Source organism: Dunckerocampus dactyliophorus, chromosome 6 (assembly GCF_027744805.1).
Source record: "Dunckerocampus dactyliophorus isolate RoL2022-P2 chromosome 6, RoL_Ddac_1.1, whole genome shotgun sequence".
In the NCBI taxonomy this organism is placed as follows: domain Eukaryota; kingdom Metazoa; phylum Chordata; class Actinopteri; order Syngnathiformes; family Syngnathidae; genus Dunckerocampus; species Dunckerocampus dactyliophorus.
This window is the reverse complement of record NC_072824.1, coordinates 19,242,414-19,263,522: the sequence shown is the minus strand read 5'-3', so window position 1 is coordinate 19,263,522 and position 21,109 is coordinate 19,242,414. Positions and strand designations below refer to the sequence as shown.

Sequence of the window (21,109 nt, the reverse complement as noted above, 5' to 3'; positions counted from 1 at the left end):
GGTTTTATTAAAGCCACGGCGAATAATTGAATTGTTCTGCTGCTCTGATTTGTTTAAATAAAAACTCTTTGGGTGTCAAACAACTCCAGGATTCCTACAAATTCTATTAAAGACGCAGGTATCTCTTGTTGTATTTGTGCATCAGCAATGCACCTTTTTTCTACATTATTATTTTTGCTCCTTATCTGAACCATGGTTCTGTTGCGCCTTATCTACGATCGAGCCCCTCAGCGAGAAGGTTTCAGCTGTTGTGACATGCAATGAAAGGCTGTCAGTCCTTCCTTTGCCAAAAAGGATTGAAATCAGCAGAGGAAATGTGTGGAAAAAAGAAAAAAACAAAAAAGGTAGCTGGTGATATAGAAGTTAATATAATTTGTGATGGGAAGCACTATAAGCTGTCATGTACAGTAAATGTCACCTGACAGGAAGCAGGAATACATCAAGGAGAAGGGCTGCCCTAACTTACTGGGATAATTATTAAAAATATCATATTATACTATTTTTCAACAATTTTAAACACGTGTCAGGGGTCCCACATTGGTGCATTGGAAGTGTTTGCCAAAATCTATCCATGATGCTGGAATTTAGACAGTTTAATAGTGCTTTTAGTAAGCCCCACTGGGAACACGCCGTGTTGGTATTTCATCCGTTACAAAAACCATTGCAAAACCGAAACGTGCGAAAACGGAATATAAATCCAATTAATCCATTCCAGAAACTCATAAACATAAAAAACACAAGAATTACAGCTGTTCATGCAGAAAACTGTGCAAAATACATATTTATGACAAATTAAATGGATCATTTTTTTTTAACAACACGGTGGCCTAGTGGTTAGCATGTTGGCCACACAGTCAGGAGATCGGGAAAATCTAGGTTCGAATCTCTGTTGGGCATCTCTGTGTGGCGTTTGCATGTTCTCCCCGTGCGTATGTGGGTTTTCTCCGGGTACTCCAGTTCATAGGTATGAATGTGAGTGTGAATGGTTGTTTGTCTATTTGTGCCCTGCGATTGGCTGGCAACCAGTGCTGCCAGTCCGCGCCCCTAGTAAGGATAAGCGGCATAGAAGATGGATGGATGGATGGATGCACAATGACCTTTACTGAAGACTCCTCATGCTGAACATGATGATGAGTGGAGAGAGGGGACAGAAGAGCCACAAGGATGCTGTTTCACTCGAGTCCGTTACAACCAGTGGACAATTACAGCTGTATACTTTCGTGACATTGCTGGTGACATAGTAAACTGACTATAAGGATACATGTTATTAACATAACTAAAAAGTCCATTTTATCATACCGGGGGACCTGTAAGTAGCTCTTATAATACACATAACACACAAAAATGAACATTTGATGTCCCTCCATTATGTCCCTACAAAAACAAATGTCAAACGTGGTGACGCACAATTACAGTAGTGGTCTTGGGGACTGGGTGGGGGCGCACTGTATGTTTTAGTAAACTAAATATCACACATTGACCGGAGGTGTCTTTGCTTTTTTACTAGTGTAATTATCACTCTGGGAAAAGTGTTTCATTAAGAAAAGCTCCACTTTCAGACACTTTAGTCACAGTGGACTGGACACACACACACACACACACACACACGCACACGCACGCACACAGTTCAGTATTTAATTCAGCCCCCTCATCCTTGTCTGCTTTTCTTGGCAGACTTCTCACCTCCACTGATCTAGATCTAGTCTGATGTTTGATAATTGAACTTTTCCGTCATTACCCCCCGCCCCCAACACACACACACACACACACACCACCTCCTCCTCAACCACCAGACAGACAACCGGCCATCCAACCTCCCCCTCTCCCCTTGCTAGCTTCGGGAGGTCTGCAGGTTAATGAGTCATGAAGTGTGAAAACTTCCTGAGACTCAAGCAGAACTAAATGCAGTTTCCAGATGTGACTTCGCCAAGTGGTGGATGTTCGCTTAAAGGAGGTAAGGGTGGGGCAGACCCACTGAGGGGGGAGGTGGGTTGAAAGAGAAGTAGGCATAGGGGTCGTGACATAAAGGCCGACGAGAAAGATCCCATAAATGTAAGTGAAAATGGATAAAAACAATGTTGTTTTGGATATTCGTTTGTACTGTACAAAACATTTGGAAATGTTGGAATGCAAAGTCTTTATTCACATACACTAATTAAGGTTATTCTAAAGATTGATTTGTCTGCGGATTGCTTTGGATTGTTTTGTCGGAAGGACACACAGCGCAAATGTCTATAGCTAATAATTCTAAAATAAATGATAGTTACAACTTTGTGTTGTTCCTCTCAGCTCGTTACAATGTGTAATAAGGTCAAACAACATGCTTACAACAAAATTATTTTTACATAGCTTAATGTCTAATTTAGCTATGCAGTCAACCCACAATCTAAGGAAGATGAAATATTTGACATCAAGATCAAAAATACTCATGACAAACAAGTTACTGTATTTTTCTGACATGATATCAATTTACCTATCTTTAGTAATATTTCGGTAATATAATACTAAAATCGGAGCTATATTACTTATTAAAATAAGCAAAATAATCTGCCTACAGAACAAGAAAATTTGACTTGCCAAAACACTTGAAACGAGGAGAATGGCGTAAAATAAGCAAATCGGTCTCACATAGAAAGTGCCTGGTAAGAAAAAACATCTTGTTTGCCAAAAATCAGTATTTTAATCTTGATTTCAGTTTTGAATCTTGCTTAGATTTCAGTTTTTCTACCCAAAGCTCTCGACACTTTGTTTGGTAAAACAAAGTGATGGCAGTTGTCTTCATAACAAGGTGAAGAGCAATGAAGTTACTGGTTAAAAATGTAAAATGTGGGTGTTATTTAACATGTTTTCATTGCTTGTTTGGCTACATAGCTTTAACAGGGCATGCAAGGGAACAACGACAATCTCTTTCTTAAAATTGAAAAACGGTATATACTGTACTGTACATTGCCTTTTGTCTCATGTTTTGTGGAGTCAATAATTTGGCACTGATTGACAGCTACCACAATGTAAAATATGAAATCTAAGCAAGATTAAATATATGTAATTAAAAATACTTGACTGACAAAATAGTTTTTTACTATGTCAGATCAGTTTGCCTATCTTTAGTAAGTAGTATTAAGACACAGTGGTACCACGGTTAATGTCCGCCCAACAACCAAAATTTTTGCTAGAATTTTGCATTGGCTTGCATTTGCCAAAATACCGTCCGGTTTGTTTACGCTGCCATCTTGGATCACGCACACAAGATGAAATTTCATGACACTCGCACTTGATTGCGCAATGCATTGTGTGCGGCGGGCGTCATTTTAAGTTGTTTATATCAGATTTGTAAAGAGATACACAACGTAACAAGGTGATGAACCAACAAGGGTGCAGGACCTCCGTGCACTTCCCTGACGTCACTGCCGCCAGCGGTTGTTTTTTTTCCATTTTCTATATTAAACGGCAAGGTACATGTTTATTGGTTCTAGAACGTTGATATTTAGTAAGATTTTTTTTTTTTAAACATTTTTGCAAATTGTGTATAATGCGTTTATTTTGTGTTATTTTGTTAATTGATGGTTTTGTGGGGTTTTTTTCCAATAAAACTAGGGAAAAGTAATGTTAAATGTTCAGTCTATTCATTTGGCATTTGTAATTATTTTTGCATCATTTTCTGCATGTAAAACTATAATTATTGTCTAACATTTTTGGGTGTCTGGAATGGATTAATTGGATTTACATGATTTTCTAGGAGAAAATGTGTTAGCAATTTTTCAGAGGAAGAAAAGAATCATAAAAAGGAAATATATCCAGCCAATTTTTATATAAAATTGAGACATAATTTGTTTGGTTTTTCTACCAGAAATTAGCTATTGTTTCTAATAACAAGCAACAGATCAAGAATATTTGTCTTAAATTAAAAATAAAACCAGTTCGAGATTTCAGATAGTGTTTGTGACAGTAGATCGGGGTGCCCATTACGTCGATCGCAAAGGTAGTTTGGGTCGCTCTCATAAACGCCACTTTGGAGATGTCATATGACATGTGACATCACTCAACTGACATTAAGCTCCCCTGCTGATTCGCTCTTGCTGCCCCGTAGCAATGGTGAGCAGACGTCTCAAACTAGACACAGAGATGCAACTTTCATCTTTGTTTTTCCCACTATGGATAAACTAATTTAGCAGCAAGATGTCTATATCTATAACAAAAGTTATCCGTTCACTTGTAGCGGCTAGTTATGTAGAATAAAAGTGAATTGTTTGATGGCTTTGCTTCGCGTCATGAACTCCACTATAGAAATGTGTGCATTTCTCCGCTTCCGTTTCTTGAACTATTATTTGATGATGAACTGTTGCTGAAACCTTTTTGATATGTTGCCTTGACTTTGGCTGCATTGTCGTTTGCATACTCATTTTCATTTCTTGTATATGGGTTTGATAGCAAATGCTAACTGGATACATGAAGTATGTGTCTAATAACTAACGCTATATAGCTATTTTGACGGACGTATTACCGGTTCTCACGTTATGTACACAACTATTGAGGAACTATGTGTAATTATCTTTATTGCCATAGTGAATTGAATTGTGATTTTTTTGTGAATATCAGCTACTTTGATTAAGTGTAAACTTTGAAACTGTGAATGTGAAATACTAATCATTCGTATTTAGTATCGTAGTTTAACTGTTTTTTGTTCGATTTTATTTTTGTTTTATATGTTTTATAGTAAGAGATGGATCATGTCGACTTACAGTATAACTTGGCTGCTGAAAAAGTGCGTGCACCCCGATATACATGTACAATGTAGATAAATACTCATATTTATCAAGACAGTAAATATATATTTTCTATATGTATAGTAGGAGGTATATCTTTGGGACTTGGTCATTTTAAAAGTAGCTCACAGGCTGAAAAAGTGTGAGCACCCCTGCAATAGATCTTCTTAAATTAAGGGAATTTTAGTCTCAGACGATAATAATTGTTTCCTGCACGGTGGGCGAGTGGTCACCCATTGTGGTTACATTGTGGTTGTGGTTACATTAAGGCTGAATCCCAATTCTGCCCCTTACCCTTTATTTTAGCCCTTATCCCTAGGTTTTACACGTTCACGAGAATCAAGTGGTGTAAGGATAAGTGCAAAGGGGTGTACAGCACTAGAAACCAAAAGTGAACGTAGGGTTAGGAGGAGTTGTTTCCTCGGATACAACATTCCCACTGACAAGACAGCAGAGACTGAAAGAAACATATACATGTAATTAATGAAGCATAATTATTGATTTTCATCGTAACACCACTCATGTTTTATTAGATATTCAATCCATCGCTACGCCGCGTAAATATTCGCCCCATTTTGATTTGTTGGTTGTCGCTAGTTATAATGAGCCTACTAACACCGATATCTAACTTCACTGCATTTCATAAATGATTAGACAAGGATTGGATAGTGACTACATTAGCTTGTTAATTGTAAGTTGTATTTTAAAATTGCTGGCTAGCGAAGGAACTCTACATTACGGAACTGTGACGTTTGTATTTTGTAATACCTATCTAATCACTCATGTAATGCAGTACATCGTAGTGAAGCCTGTTTGCTGTGAATTATAGCCACCCTAGTCCACCAACAATTCTCATGGTGAGATATGTTTATTGTACACAGCATACAGTATGGATGGTAGGAAGAGAGCTAAATAAAAGATGTAAACAACATGGCCATATGTGGACAGCACACTAGATTATCAAAGTTTATTCTATTGCTTGACTAGACGGTCCAAAAGACCAGATTTGTCATTTTTCAAGTTCCCCAAAACAAAGACAGGTATGTGTGATAAAAATGTTGTAGATTTATAACATTGGTTGTTAAATAAACAGAACATTGGACAAGACCTAAAGTGTATGGGAATCCCACACAATATATCGTTAAGATAATTTGTTTCTCTGGGTGATTAGTTGAATTAACGACAAGTCAGTGATGAAGATGATGATTTAGATTATAGCCTATCAAATGTATTAACAATGCCATTACTGAAATAAATGTTGCATTGTGATTAGATACTTCCAGTTAAATATCCATATAAATCTTGGAAGAGCATCTGGCTTAAATCCTACCTTGTAATGAGAACATTTTACTTAAATCTAGCTATGTGATAAGAACAACTTGCTTAAACTTAGACCTGATTTCTTAGTTATGACTCATACTTTAGGACAATATTCGTAAAGCCACAAGAAAAATATATTCTTGTAATAGGAATTCTTCAAATTTTGCTTAGCCCATGGGCATTTTTTTCTTACTTGAAATAAGAAAAGTTGTCTGATTTGAATATAATTAGGGCTTGTTTCAACTGTAGCTGTTTTTGCATTGGTTGCATACCATCAAAATCAACATGGTTCTTGCTGAGTTACTGGACAATAAACACTGAATATTTGACGATAGGTTGTGTATTGTGATCAGCACTGTACTGCACTGGCAAATTCTAGCTGGTCCAAAATGCTGTATGGGTGCTCAATACAGTGCTAAAAAATGTCAATTAGCAGCTTGGAGCACTTTGTTGCTTCCATAATAGCAACACTTTGGACAATCATTACTCGAGTGGGAGGAATTCAAGCAGCTCCAAATTAAACCAATCAAAACATGGTTGACCCTAACACCAACGGTCAACAATAGACCAACACTGTGAAAGCGAATCATCCAAGTCATCAGCACAAATTGTCAATAAACAGCATTAACGACGACTCTCTGCGTGTTTGCACTCACGGATGAACGTTCACGTTCGGGCATAATTTTTTAGGCTCTCCTCTCTCACTTGCCGGTGAGTCATTATGAGAGAAGAAGTTGGAAACGGGATGGGATCAATACCGTTTAGCTAGCAGCCGTACTGGTGTGGCTGCATTTAACGCGTCAAACTGAGGAAAAACAACCAATTGCCTCCAAACGCACACTTTATTGACCACACAAACAAACACACAGATACATACACACACACACACACATACACACGCACACACTGCAGGCTTATTGACTGGTTTAAGGCAATTAGAGGAGAGCACTTTCCAGGAGAAACACACTGCAACACGGCAGTTGGTCTGCTAGAAAGTGTCACAAACATCACTTTGTTGCATTATCAACAAGATAAGAACACAAAATGAGCAGATGAGATTAAAACAAGTGTGCTACATACCTCCAAAAATTTAGCCCATTTTACATAACTGTCGTTTCTATATATACATTTGTATATATATGTATATATATGTGTATATATATATATATATATATATATATATATACAGTATATATACTGTAAGTCTTAGTTCGAGAGGAGCTCTCTGCCCATTGGTGATGCAGCCAGGGGCCACCCCTCTGGCCCATCAAGAGTCACTCTCATCTCATCAGTCCATAAAACGTTTAACTTCCAACTTCCATAAATCTGTCTTCAGATATTTCTTGGCCAAGTCATAGCCTTTCAACTTGTGTGTCAGTGGTGGTCGGGTTTCAGCTTCTCTTACCTTGGCCATGTCTCTGAGCACTGAGCACTGAACGCCATGCATCATACTTCTGGACACTCCAGGTAGATTACAGTTCTGGAATATGATAGCACTGGAGGATAATGGGTTCCTGGGAGCTTCATGTTTGATTTTTCTGAAATATTTGGCAGTTAATATGCGTGTTTTTCTCTGGACATGTTTCTTGCGACCCTTTTGTGCACTTGCAACAAAACATTTAATAGTTCTGTGGTCACGTCCTAATATCTTGGCAATTTCAACAATTCGGCAAGAGTGCTGCATCCCTATGAAAGATGTTTTACAGGTTTTGACTTCAGAGTCTGTTAAATCTCTTTTCTGGCCCATTTATCCAGAGGAAAAAAAGCTGCTCATTAATTTCCTGCCTAATAAAGGGTGTTGATTTCCTAAGGCCACACCCTCCCTGAGTACACACATGCAAATCACCTGGTATGCTTAATCCCAATAGGCATTCGAGTTTATTCAGCTTGGGGTTGGAAATATGCAAAAATGAGAATATTGTCAAAATACTGACTTGCCTAATAATTGTGCACACAGTCTACACTTCTGATCAAAACTTTAAGAAAAAAATTGCAAAAATCTACATTTTACACTGTTTGATCTTATGAAGGTTGTACGCAGCGCTTCAAACTCCAAAAAGAAGAAATGGAAGTCAGAAAAAAGAAATAGGAGTAAGCAATTTATTGCAAACAACCATTAAACTGAAATAGGTTGTTCATCATCTGATCAAAAGTTAAAAAAACATCCCTCAAAAAACCAGAAAACCCTCTAAAATAGAAATAATATTTTCAAAAAAGGACTCAAATAAGGCCAGATCCAAGAAGCCTGCAAACACAGACTGGAAATGTACAATACAACAGCTTCAAGAGATCCATGAGGAAAATAGAGCACTCCACAAATATATCAAGGTACTACAGGATGATAACACTGCCTCACGCGCAGCTCTTAACACTAGAACTACCGACCTCAACCTTCCCAAAAGAAAGAAGCAAGAGAAAGAAGCAAACAAAAAATAATTGAGAAAATTTAGAATACAATTAATGAGATGGATCAGAATTTGGAAGGAACTTTGTGTTCCTGACGGGGCTCCGAATTATACACAGGTAAAATGCTACAGCAGTCGAGAACAGAGGAGAACCAGATGAATGTTGCCGCAGCGTAGCAACAAATTGCCAGTTTTCTACAATCAAAGAAGGTGGATGTAGATATCGACACCACTGATACATCCACTCCATTATATGGCAGAAACAACGCTATCATTATCATTATTGTAATCTTGAAAGGTAACCTTGAAAGGTACAAACATCCACATGAATGAGCATTTGACAAAACACAACGCTGACATCGCCAAGAAAGCAAATGACTTGAGGAAGCAGGGAAAGATTCAAGGTATTTGGAGTGCCAAAATCTACATCAAGCTAAATGGAGGACCAGAAGAGCCCAGAGTGCTTGTTGTCAAAGATATCGAGGATCTGAATAAATATTAAAGATCACCATGAGAACATGAAAAATGGAGGATACAACCCACAAAAGAAAGATGCAATTGAAAAGAGAGAAACACAAAGAAACACAGAGAAACATTAAATCGACTACAAACGATCAATTATATATATCAACAACAGAAGTATGCATGCAAAATACAATAACATTATTAGGATATGAAGGAAGGAAGAATATGAAGTGAACTACATGAACAGAACAATAAGAGTGAAAGGTACGTTAAATTATACATTGATCTACAAACCTTAACTCTACTGTAATGCATTGTTATAGTACATCCTGATAATGTTCTTATGTTATTTCAGATTTGGTAAATGGTACATGTTAAATGCAGGAAGTGAATAAATATATTAGCAATTGATGTGAAACGGAGAGGGGGTAGGATTAAATAAGCTTTGCTTCTTCCTACTCCTTTTTGGACAGGTGGAACTGTGATTTGTAACATGAAGTATTCCAGTGCAAGCTGTATACACCATCCATCCATTTTAGACGCCTCATTAGGGTCGCGGGGGTATGCTGGAGCCTATCCCAGCTGACTTTGGGCAGAGTACACCCTGGACTGGTCGCCAACAATCGCAGGGCACATATAGACAAACAACCATTCACACTCACATTCATACCTATGGACAATTTAGAGTCGCCAGTTAACCTAACATGCATGTTGTTGGGAGGAAACCCGAGAACCCGGAGAAAACACACGCACGCACGGGGAGAACATGCAAACACCACACAGAAATGCCCAAGTAGAGATTCAAACCCTGGTCTTGACTGTGTGGCCAACATGCTAACCACTCGTAACCACTCGTACCTGTATGCATGTTTGAAATCAATGAAACCATACCACGCCATACAAAGATACGGTATACAAAAATGTATGAGTTTTTTCACAGTGAAAAAACAGAAAATAACAGCATCCTTGACAATGATAACTTTTTCTATTTGCGTGGTTGTTCTCAGTCTTTCCTCCACTAACTTCTGTCACGGTGTGCGTTTGTGTGTGTAGTTTGTGCTCCGGTGGGAGCGTTTTGTGTTTTCTTAATATTTGACAATGCCCACAGCTCCCATGCAGAGGCGGTTCATGGTGTCCTCGCCCTGACTCTCTAGACATCTCTCTATCAACGTGATGCAAACAACTCCCCGTGCGCACGCGCGCACACACACACACACACACACACACACACGCACACACAGTCATCAGGGGTAAAGAACAGCCAACTGAGAAATGGAGGTGCTGGAAAATTTCCTTCTTATTGGCCTGTTGTTCTCTATCGTACACACACATACACACTATTTTTACCATATTAACCTTTACCACTAACTATACCTGGGAGCCTCTGCTTTCATTTTTCTATATACTGTAAATGAGTGGTTGTTATATTTGTTGTTTGTTTGTTGTTGTGTATATTTTTGAAATAAGCCCTCACTGTGCAGAGGATAATGGTACTAATGTTTTTTTATTTGTTTCGGACATATTTAACAAGTTACATTGAGAAACACTGTATTTTCACTTGCACTATTCAACATGTCCAAAAAGGAGTAGAAAGAAACCGAGCTTATTTAATCCTATTCCTCAACATTTCCTAATAGTTTGTTCACTTACTGTGTTTAAATTGCTCTATTTTCGTGTATGAACCTAATTCAGAGATGTGTATTTGGTGTTGATCCAAGGGAACTGTTCTGCCCTTGCAGGGGTCTTCGCTACATCCTATCCTTTCACAGGAGTGTCTTCCCAGCCTGCCTCCTCGTTGTCTTAATATCTCTCAGCCTCCACTTCCTCCGTCATTTCCCCCCCTCAAGGTGTCTGAGCTGTGAAACATTTAATCGCCGCGGTAACGGTTTCATATCTGGCCAAGAAATCAAATAATGCCAGATGATTTAGTCCCCCTAGCAACCAGGGAGCACAGCTCTTAGCAACCCACCCAGCCAGCAGGCCAGACCTAATCAGGATGAAAATATTTCAATTATTGTGTTGATTCTAGGAAGTGTGTGTGTAAAGATTGGTGTCTACTGCTCGCAAATGATATCAGCGGCTATTGATGTGAGTCACAGGAAAGAAGGTTGTGAGGGAAAGGAATGAGTCAGTGAAGTGAGGCAGTGATATTAGAGGATGATGGAGACATCAGCAAGCAACAACACATGGTCAGTCTGGACAGTATAGTGGAACAGTTGGCACACTCCCTGTGTGTACGTGCGTGTGGGGGTGTGTGTATGTGTGGGGGGGGTGTGTGTGTGCGTGTGTGTGCATGCGCGTGTACGAATTCAGGCCAGCTATGTCCACACACATTTTTTAACCATTTTGTTTGTGTGTGAGCAGAATTATTATATAGATTCAAATAGAGGCCACTTGGCACAAAGAGGTTGATCTTGGCACGTTTACATGTGTCATCACTTCATAACACTTATATTACTGCAATGTTCCTGCCTTTTTGGATTGTTTCTTGGTCGTTGTATGTATTTATATTGTTAAACGTGGCAGTTATCATTTAACAAGGTAAGCGGAACGATCGTATTAATTCATACATTTTGAACAACATTCACAACAGAACGCAATGACAGTAAATAATGTGTATATCAACATTGTTTTCCCATTCGTACCACAATTGAATATGTGCCATCTTCTCAAGGAAGTTTCAAGGAAATCAAGATTGTAAATATTGTAGCTTTCATGTAATTCTGCTGACAGACTAAAATCAGTGGTTCTCAACTGGTGGGTTTTTGTGTCACGGGGATCTGTCCGGGTGGGTCACAGAGAGTTTAAGTGTATCCAATTTCAGACTTCTTTTTTTTTCTGGGAAAAAAGAAGTCTACAACCATAGCAAATATAGCGATCATCATCATTTCATTGACATTATCTTGGATATTTGAAAGCAAGTAAATTACAGTATATGTAGATGTGTATAGAGGTACAGTATATCAGAGGTGTAATTTGCACGGAGGATACGTGGGTCATGACCCCGGCAAAAATCTGATTCAGCCAATATAACCCCCTGAAAATAACCACATCATTCTGATTTAATAAAAAATATGCATTATCTTGCATTAATATCTTGTTGATTTTCTTTATTTATATAATTTGCATGCAAAACAATAGCGTTTTTAATCATCCGGTAATGCAACCGCCCCCCCCCAGCGCTTTCTCTACCTAATGTTCACTATTTGCTTTATGTTTGCCATGGGTGGAGCCAGCTGCCAGCAGAAATGAAAAGAGTGCTAAAAGGCAGACAGACAACAATTTTTCATTGTTGGTCGACACCCAATGCTAATAAAAAAAGAAAAAATTTTGAACAAAAAGAGGTAAATACTTGTTTTGTTAAGTAAAGTGATGATTTGTGACTGGAGTTGGCAAGCTTGTTGTACGATTGCCAGTGTCCTGTGAGGTGAAGCCAGAGGGTGTCAGGGATGTACTGTGTAGGACCAATGTCAGTTTTGCTGACTTTGCTCCCATGCACAGTGTTGGGTAGCGGCGTTACTAGTTGAACTACATTTGAGTTATCGTGACATCGCTGTTTTCCACATATCTTCTCAGTAGTGAAGGTATTTTACTGATCAAATAACGTGACAGCCTACACAGATGCTACATTTAACCCGGCATTTCTAAAATTTAAATGCAGCGGAGTTTCTGCTTCGGTCGGAGCGCTAACCATGGTGATGACAGACGCTCCTTCAAGTGACATTAAATACCAGTCCTGACTCCTTCTGCAGCAGGGCGGCTGGTGACAGTGACAGAGAAGGTGAGAGAAGAGGAGAGAAGTGTAGAGCAACTTCATGTCGTGAATCTTGACAAGCTTTGGGAAATACATAAATGTATTTCCTTAAATTCTGCTTTGACGTCACTTGTCATTTTTAATCGGGCTAATATCATTTGAACATTAACTAAGCTTTTTTTTATATCAGGTTCAAGAATGTGATTGCCAAACAGGTGACCAAAGACAAATAAATGACCAAGGAGGCGCAGGTCATGAGACAGAGACAGGTGACCTGACGGAGACAAGGAGAGGAGAGATGAGGAGGAGAGAGAGAGATGAGGAGAGAGAGAGAGAGAAAAGGAGGTGACAGTGGAAGTGCAGGCGAAGGAGGATCATGTGACCACAGAGAAGGAGAGAGAGCTGCACAGAAGCACAGATGACCAGTTAAAAGACCTTAAAAAATGAAATTGTGCAGGCAAACACACACTGTCAGAACACTGAGCTCATATTGTGAATTTGATATTGATATTGAGCTGATATTGTGAATAGTCCATCAATCCATTTTATATACTGCTTCTCCTCTTTTTAGGGTCGTGGGGGATGCTGGAGCCTATCCCAGCTGACTTCGGGCGACAGGCGGGGTACACCCTGGACTGGTCGCCAGCCAATCGCAGGGCACACTCACATTTATACCTATGGCCAATTTAGAGTCTCCAATTAACCTAACATGCATGTTTTTTTTGGGATGTGGGAGGAAACCAGAGTACCCGGAGAAAACCCACGCACGCACGGGGACAACATGCAAACTCCACCCAGAAATGCCCAAGGGAGAATCGAACCCAAGTCTTCCCGATCTCTAGACTGTTACTGTGTTGGCCAACATGCTAACCACTAGACCAGGGGTCACCAACACAGTGCCCGCGGGCACCAGGTAGCCCAGGTAGCCAGGTCGCCCCCATGCCCACAAATTCATTGGGATGTTTTCAGTGACCGAAACAACAGGAGAGTGTCTTGGAAAAGTGGCATTAGATGTACTTTGCAGACTAAATTTGCCATTGTCAGCACTGCGTGGGCAGACATACGATGGCACAGCAAATATGTCTGGCAAATATTCTGGTACACAGGCGCTTATTAGGGAGAAACAGCCACTAGCTTTGTACGTGCACTGTGGAGCACACTGTGTGATTTTGGTAGCACAAAAGGCATGCGCAGCTTCTACAGTTGTGCGAGATGTGCTTGACTGGGTTAATCAATTACGAGTTTTGTGTGGACAGTCTGGCAAATTCAAACAGATGTTTCATCAGATAGCAATATTTGACCATGAAACCCAGAGTGCCCTGAAACCACTGTGTGAAACAAGGTGGACTGTTAGACACGGTGCCATCCGTTCCGTTTTAACACAGTATGACTATCCTCACTGCCTGAGAGGAGATGGCAAGGACTGACTCTCCCACTGCAGCCAATGCAAATGGTCTGTTTCAGCAGTTTATGAGAGGCAGTAGTGTACTTGGTCTTGTGATGGGACAAGCAGTTATTGGAGAGCGAGAGTGCCTCAACAGTTCTTTTCAGAGAAGAACACAGACTGTTCCTGGTATCCAGGCTGCTGTTTGTAAGGTTCAAACTACCCTCAATGGCAAGAGAAGTGATGAGGCCTTCCAAAGCCTTTTTGAGAAGGCATCTACAGTTGTGAACTCTTTAGAATTAGAACCTATAACAATGCCAAGAGTTTGACAACCATCCAAGCGCTATAGTGGAGAATCAAGTGGTTTCAGTCCTAAAACTCAATTTTATAAGGTACTTGACACCATTCACACACAGTTCACAGAACGTTTCCAGCAGGGTGGGCTTCTAACCCTGCAAAAGCTGGAGAACACCTTGCTTTCTGGAAATATTGACCCTGTGGTTCATGACAATCCAGAAATTCATGCCGAGCTGCTGGAAACCCAGCTACCTATGTTCAAACATAATTACATATACAGTTCCTATGGAGAGGCTACAGACATTCTCAAAAGTTTACCATTTAATGTGCGAGGCTTATTCACTGAAATTGAAACATTGGTGAGGTTACTCCTTGTGGTACCAGTCTCGTCCTCTGAGGCAGAGAGGAGCTTTAGTGCTCTTAGCCGATTAAAGACTTGGTTACGCACAACGATGACACGGCGGAGGTTGAACCATGCTGCAGTGCGTCACATCAATCAGGACAAATTGGACCTCTTAACTAAGAAGTCAGTGTGTACCCAGTTCATTTCTTTTATACCGAGACACAAACAGGTATTTTGGTGCTTTTATCTGAATTGCCCAACATTATCTATAGTCTCGTAGCTGCTGGCAGAATAGACACCAGTGTAGCAACCTGTTTAATTGTCAAATACTTGGCAGGGTATAGTATGTGTAGTAAGTTCTAGTCTAATATGTTTGTAACATACCTTAACGTGTGGTTTACAGATAGACCTACTGTTGTATTTTCATGCTTTTGTTTGGATTTTCTTAATTTGAAATTGTGATGCCCACTAATACGTGACATCAGTTTCCCATGTTCTGATGTTCAGAATAGAGGCGCAAGCTGCACCCCAGTGCAATGTGCCACCCTGTATTGTGTAATGTATTGAGTGTTGTCCTGAGTGTGCTCTGTGTAGTTTATTGGGGTCAATACAGTGATGCAATTAATCTAAAGTTCTCCTTTTTTTCATAGATAGTTGATACAAACACAAAATTAACTGAGTGGAAGCTGCCACAGTCTTGCTAGCTAGTGCTTAAACATAATAGGAATTAACTACTGTATCATTGTGGCATAAATAGTTAAGTACACAGCTGCAACAATGCCAAGTAAATCACAGTAAAAGTATCAGTGCATTTCTCATACAGGCACGCCAAATTACCCTGGCTCCTTTTAAAAAAGTCAATAATTCAATAAAAAAATAAACAGGCAAATATTTTAACCCCCCCAATGGTAGACCCAAAGTTACGCCCTTGCAGTATACAGTGGTATGAAAAAGGCGGACATGCTGGTGTGTTTTGGATCATTGTCCTGCTGCACAACCCAAGTTCGTTGCAGCTTGAGGTCTCGAACAGATAGCCAGACATTCTCCGTCGGGATTTTTTCGTAGACAGTAGTATTCATGGTTTCATTTAACAGCAAGTCTTCTAGGTCCTGAAGCAGCAAAACAGCGCCAGACCGTCACACTACCACCACCATATTTTACTCTTCGTAGGCTGTAGGAAAAGTTTAACTTCTGTCTCGTCAGACCACAGAGTATTTTCCCAAAGGTCTTGGGGATTATCAAGATATTTTCTGGCAAAATTGAGACAAGCCTTAATGTTCTTTGTGTTCAGCAGTGGTTTTCATCTTAGAGCTCTGCCAAGCAGGCCGTTTTTTCCCAGTGTCTTTCTTATCGTGGAGTCATGAACACTGACCTTAACTGAGGCAAGTGAGGCCTGCAGTTCTTTGGATGTTTTTGCGGGGTCTTTTGTGACCTCTTGGATGAGTCGCCGCTGCGCTCTTGGGGTAATTTTGGTTGGCCAGACACTCCTGGGAAGGTTCACCACTGTTCCATGTTTTCACCATTTGTGGATAATGGCTCTCTCTGTGGTTCGCTGGAGTCCCAAAGCTTTAGAAATGACTTTATAACCTTTTACAGACTGACAGATCTCAATTAATGTAAGTTAAGTTCTGTTTTAACGGGACGGGGCAATCACTTTTTCACACACATGCAGGTTTGGATTTTTTTTCTCCCTTCATAACAAAACATTCATTTGAAAACTGGATTTTGTGTTCAGTTGTGTTGTCATTGACTAATATTTAAATTTGCTTGATGATCTGAAACATTTAATTGTGACAAAAAAATTTGAAATCAGGAAGGGGGCAAATACTTTTTCACACCACTGTACATACATAAATATGGATTTATGGATTTTCATACGTTCATACGTCAACCGTTTCACGTTAATATCTAATTTTGTGGTCTTATTTATTGTGCACTGTTTTGACGTTGAACATGGAATTATACATTTTAACATATTTATAATATTACATATTTCAATAGTTTCCCACTAAATATATAACAAATAAGATAACAAACATAATGTACATGTGGGATTTTTTGGCTGTTTTTGAAAAGAAAATATGTTTGGCTTGACTTCTCTTATCTTATTTGGAAAATGTGGGTCCCCGGGTGAGATCAGTTAACAACCTCTGAACTGATTAACAAATGGTGGTTAAATTAAGGTAAGGTAATACTATAAAATATATTACAAACAAAGTACCTATAAGCATGGTCTGTAGTAGAGCCATGCAGCAAGTGAGAACAAATAAGGCCTCCTCTCAAATAGATGTTTCTAATAAATGTCTGGGACTCAATTTGTTTAATTATTAATTAATTCATTAATTGGATAATAGCCCCCCCAACCAACTGAATCAATAACTGGCTGTGTGAATTTTCTACACTCGTTTTGCACTTCTTTACTTACAATATATTATAATCATCATTTATTAGACCCAAAGTGGAACCTAAAAATAAAGAGCAAGAAGAGCAAACAAATGACTAACTTACACTGCTTTTTCAGGCTTCAAAGACTGCTTGTAATTCTTTCTTTATGGATGAGAAGCGTCCTTGGTTGTTTGGCAGGAGGTGAAGAAGTGACAAACTACCAGACAAGAGCTGAAAAAAGCAGAAGAGAAAAGGGCTTTAAATTACAGCATGAAATGATGCCACAATTTATATTTATTTGCATATTTTAATGAGGGAATACATGCAACATGGCTCTGCACTATATCGGCTGCGCTGTGTGTGTATGTGCGTACATGTGCGTGTGCGTGCGTGTGTGTGCTGTTTGATTTTTTACAGAGCTGTAGAACCACTGGAAACGGTGGACCCAATAAATGGTCCCCACAATTGGGGAACACGGGTATGCGTGTGTGCATGTGTGAGTGTGTGCGGGAGAGAGAGACATGAAGATATGTTGGGCGAACCAGCTGCTTTGTTGTCATCAATGATCAGAGGCGTTTGAGTGATTTCATACTTTTTTTTGTTTTGCTTTGACAGTTTGAAGTAGCTTTTCACTCTGAGATATGTTCAGACAAAATTTAGCTCTAAAATCATTCATTGTTATTGAAAATGTGAAAAGTTTCTCTTCATCATTTACATTTGTCATCACTGTCACAAGAATTCTGCATTAGAAGGCATACGACACCTGGCCTGTTGGACATCAGGTGTTGAATGACATCAGAATGACATCAGACCGTCCTGCGTGGTGTCATTTCAAAAGTAACATTTTTGCTGCAGATTACTAAAAAAACATCAGAGCATTGTCACATAGAGGGTCTTTGACTAGTGTTTCTGGATTGCGGACCTGCCAACCTTAGAGAAATTATAACGTTGGTCCCTCTTTTATTTTGTAATAATTACCTATTTTTTGTAATAGCCCTAATTTTTACCCCTGTATGGCGCCCCTGGGTAGGACAGAGACTCATATGTTGATGTGAAGACAAAACTCAACTCCCAAAATCAAACTTTTCCAATTTCCTCTTCACATTACAAAGACCAAGCAGCTAAACGCAAGACCGTTGTGGTATTTTAGTTTGTGCGCGTGTGTGTGCGTGTGCCTGTGTCAGTCGGAAGGGCAGCTAGGCGTAAAATTGAGTCCAGATTCATTAGGTTCTGTGAGCCGAGCTGCAGTCGCTTTAAGTGATACATTTCCTCTGGAAGTGGAGGTGTGTGGGTGGATGGGTGCTATGGGTCGGGGCGGGCTTCGAGGAGGAAATGGAAGTGGGGGGTGGGGGGTGTTCACAGTGTCTGTCGGTCCTATACGTGTGTTCATGCACTCATGTGATTTAGAGGCCTTTATTCTATTTCCTCCCTCTGTCCAAACGCGGTGTGACACTGTAAATCTGAGCCAATTTCCTCCTCTAATCATCATTAAAAAGCGCAAATGACTCCACTCACCATTAAACACTCCCACATGCCTGTTTGCCTGCTGCCATTAGTGGCGTTCCCACAAAGCTGCCCGAGCGAGGCCTTCTGTTTAGTTTCCTGCAACCTCCACGTTTGCTCACTCAGCAGACAAAAGCATATGTCAAAAACATGATACACTAAAGGTTTACGGCTATTTTAACAAAGGTATTTTTTACCAATGTGGAATACAAACTGTGTTTTTGTTTACATTAAGCATTTGTATTAAGTGAAGAAAGTATTTTCTGGAAAAAGCACATACATACTTACTGGTCCAGTTACATGCAAACTTGTTTTCACCCTGGTCAAAACTTTTCTTAACCCTTTTCAGGGTACTTAAAATACTCAGAAATGCAATAAATGTAAGTCTTGAAAAATGTAAAATACATAAAAATTGTTAAATTAATGACATAACCATACAGAAATTGACGGGCTGTCAAATGATTAAGACTGTCAATCAAATCAGTTTTCAAATTAATTAATCACGATTAATCACATTTGCAACTTTGTCTGAAAAATGCAAATTTTTACAAAAGATAAATGACAGGAAAGGATTATATATATTTGTATGTATAAACAGCTCCAAATTAGCTGAAAATTTAAATCAAGCTAAAAGATAGCACATGTGAGGATGGCTTCATGGAGGTCATCCACTGTCTGTAAACTGTGAACTTCCATTGCCATCCATCCCCAAATGTTCTCAATTGGATTTGGATCAGGGGAAAACACAGGATGTTCCAAAAGAGTGAGGTTATTCCTCTGGAAGAAGTTCTTTGTCAGGTGGGGACTGAGAATTGCAGTGCTGTCCTGTTGAAAAACCGCCTTTGTGGCGTGGCCTGTGAAGATGTTTTTTCTTCTCAAAAGCCATCTCTCACAGATACCGTCTGGTGGTTATTGGACTGCAAAGGGGCCAGTAACAACCTTTATTTGGGCCGAGGATGGTCCCATGTCTTGACGGACAGCCAATCAGATCCTCAGAGCCGGTGATATTTTGGGTGTACCACTTCACTTTTTTTGTTCCATAAACCTCAGGATCTTTGAAGAAATTTTAAATGACTGTCTTACTGGGCTAACCTCAGCAGCAATGATGCTTATGCAGAGGCCTTGCTTATGAAGCTCAACAATCTAACCGTGTTCAAAGGGAGAAAGCTTTTTGGCTTTGCCATCAAGAGATCATGAAAGTGTGAATCCCTCCACCCACCGAGACAAAGAAACTGTATGTCATTCCGTTCATGCCATTTTTCTATGCAACAAACGTGCACATGTACTGAAACCAATGCACCTACCTGTTAGGAGGTGAGAGAAGAGGAAAACAGACACGCATGCACTTGGCCGACAAAATTATCATGTTCATTTTCATTTATTGTGTGATTAATTCATTTATTTATTATCATCCCACGCCTAGGTGCTCAATCTTTTTTCTAAGCGAGATCTTGTGACGTTAGATCTTTCGACAAGACAAAAGTTATTTTTAGCAACTGAGTCTCAAATGCCACTTGCTGGATGGAGAAACTGCTGGAGACACGAAGGTATTTTTTTATTGTCCTTTATACAGTGGTAAGCGTGTCCCAACTAACAAGTGTTTTTTATTCACGAGCCTTCTTGGCTGTGAGCTAAAATTTGGGTTACGAGCCAGTAGTTACCGGCAGGCATAGTTGAAGACAGCTTTTTGGGGAACTTGTGTCACAAAAGCGTAAGTGAGCGAGCACACACACACACACGCACACACACAAACATGCGCGCGCGCGCGCACGCACGCACACACACACACACACACACACACACACACAGAGGAGGGAATTTATTAGCGTTATTATGTTATTAGCAATTTATTAGCATTTGTGGTTGAGCTGGTATGTTTGTCAAAGAGGACACAATAAAACTTGCATTTTGCAAAACCTGCTGTGTCATACTTCCACGCTACTGAAGTCGCCAGAAAAAGTGTGATAAAGTGCATAACAGAAGGTTTGTGTGTGTGTATGTCTCTGTAAAGGAGTGTTTGAAAGTGAAGTTGAGCTGTAGCCTGACTGCACTACAGTATATGAGCACAGCCCTACTTCTGTAAACTATTGACTGTTTTTGAGCACTTTTGAGCAATTTTTTTAACACCCTGTTTTTATTTCACTTAATTGGTGGGTGTTTTTGCATTTTTTGTTACATTTATATTTTGTGAGATTAGAGAATGATATTTTAGTGATGGACAGGTTGCCATGGTTTGGTTGCCAGGTTACCAATGTCTATTTGTTTTACATTGTTTTTTTATACATTGAAGGCCATTTTCTGTTGAGCTGTTAAAAATTTAAAAAAAAGAATGTTTAATAAACAAACATTTGCATAAAGCAAACATGTTATCCAGCCTGATGTTGATGGGTGTATTAAAAACTTTTAAATAATCTTTCAAAAGTACACTTATTATAGATAAAAACTTGTAATTGGGAATTAATTGATTAACACTCTTTACTGTTCCTTGGT

General features: G+C 39.5%; 1 long non-coding RNA gene across 1 annotated transcript in view; it reads right to left on the bottom strand.

Moving 5' to 3' along the window:
* The window catches only part of LOC129183086 (uncharacterized), a 56,091-nt gene that overhangs the window by 11,319 nt on the left and 23,663 nt on the right, over nucleotides 1–21,109 (bottom strand). Inside the window, exon 3 of the long non-coding RNA XR_008570744.1 lies at nucleotides 17,240–17,347. This is a non-coding gene — a long non-coding RNA (uncharacterized LOC129183086). The remainder of the gene's footprint in view (nucleotides 1–17,239; nucleotides 17,348–21,109) is intronic.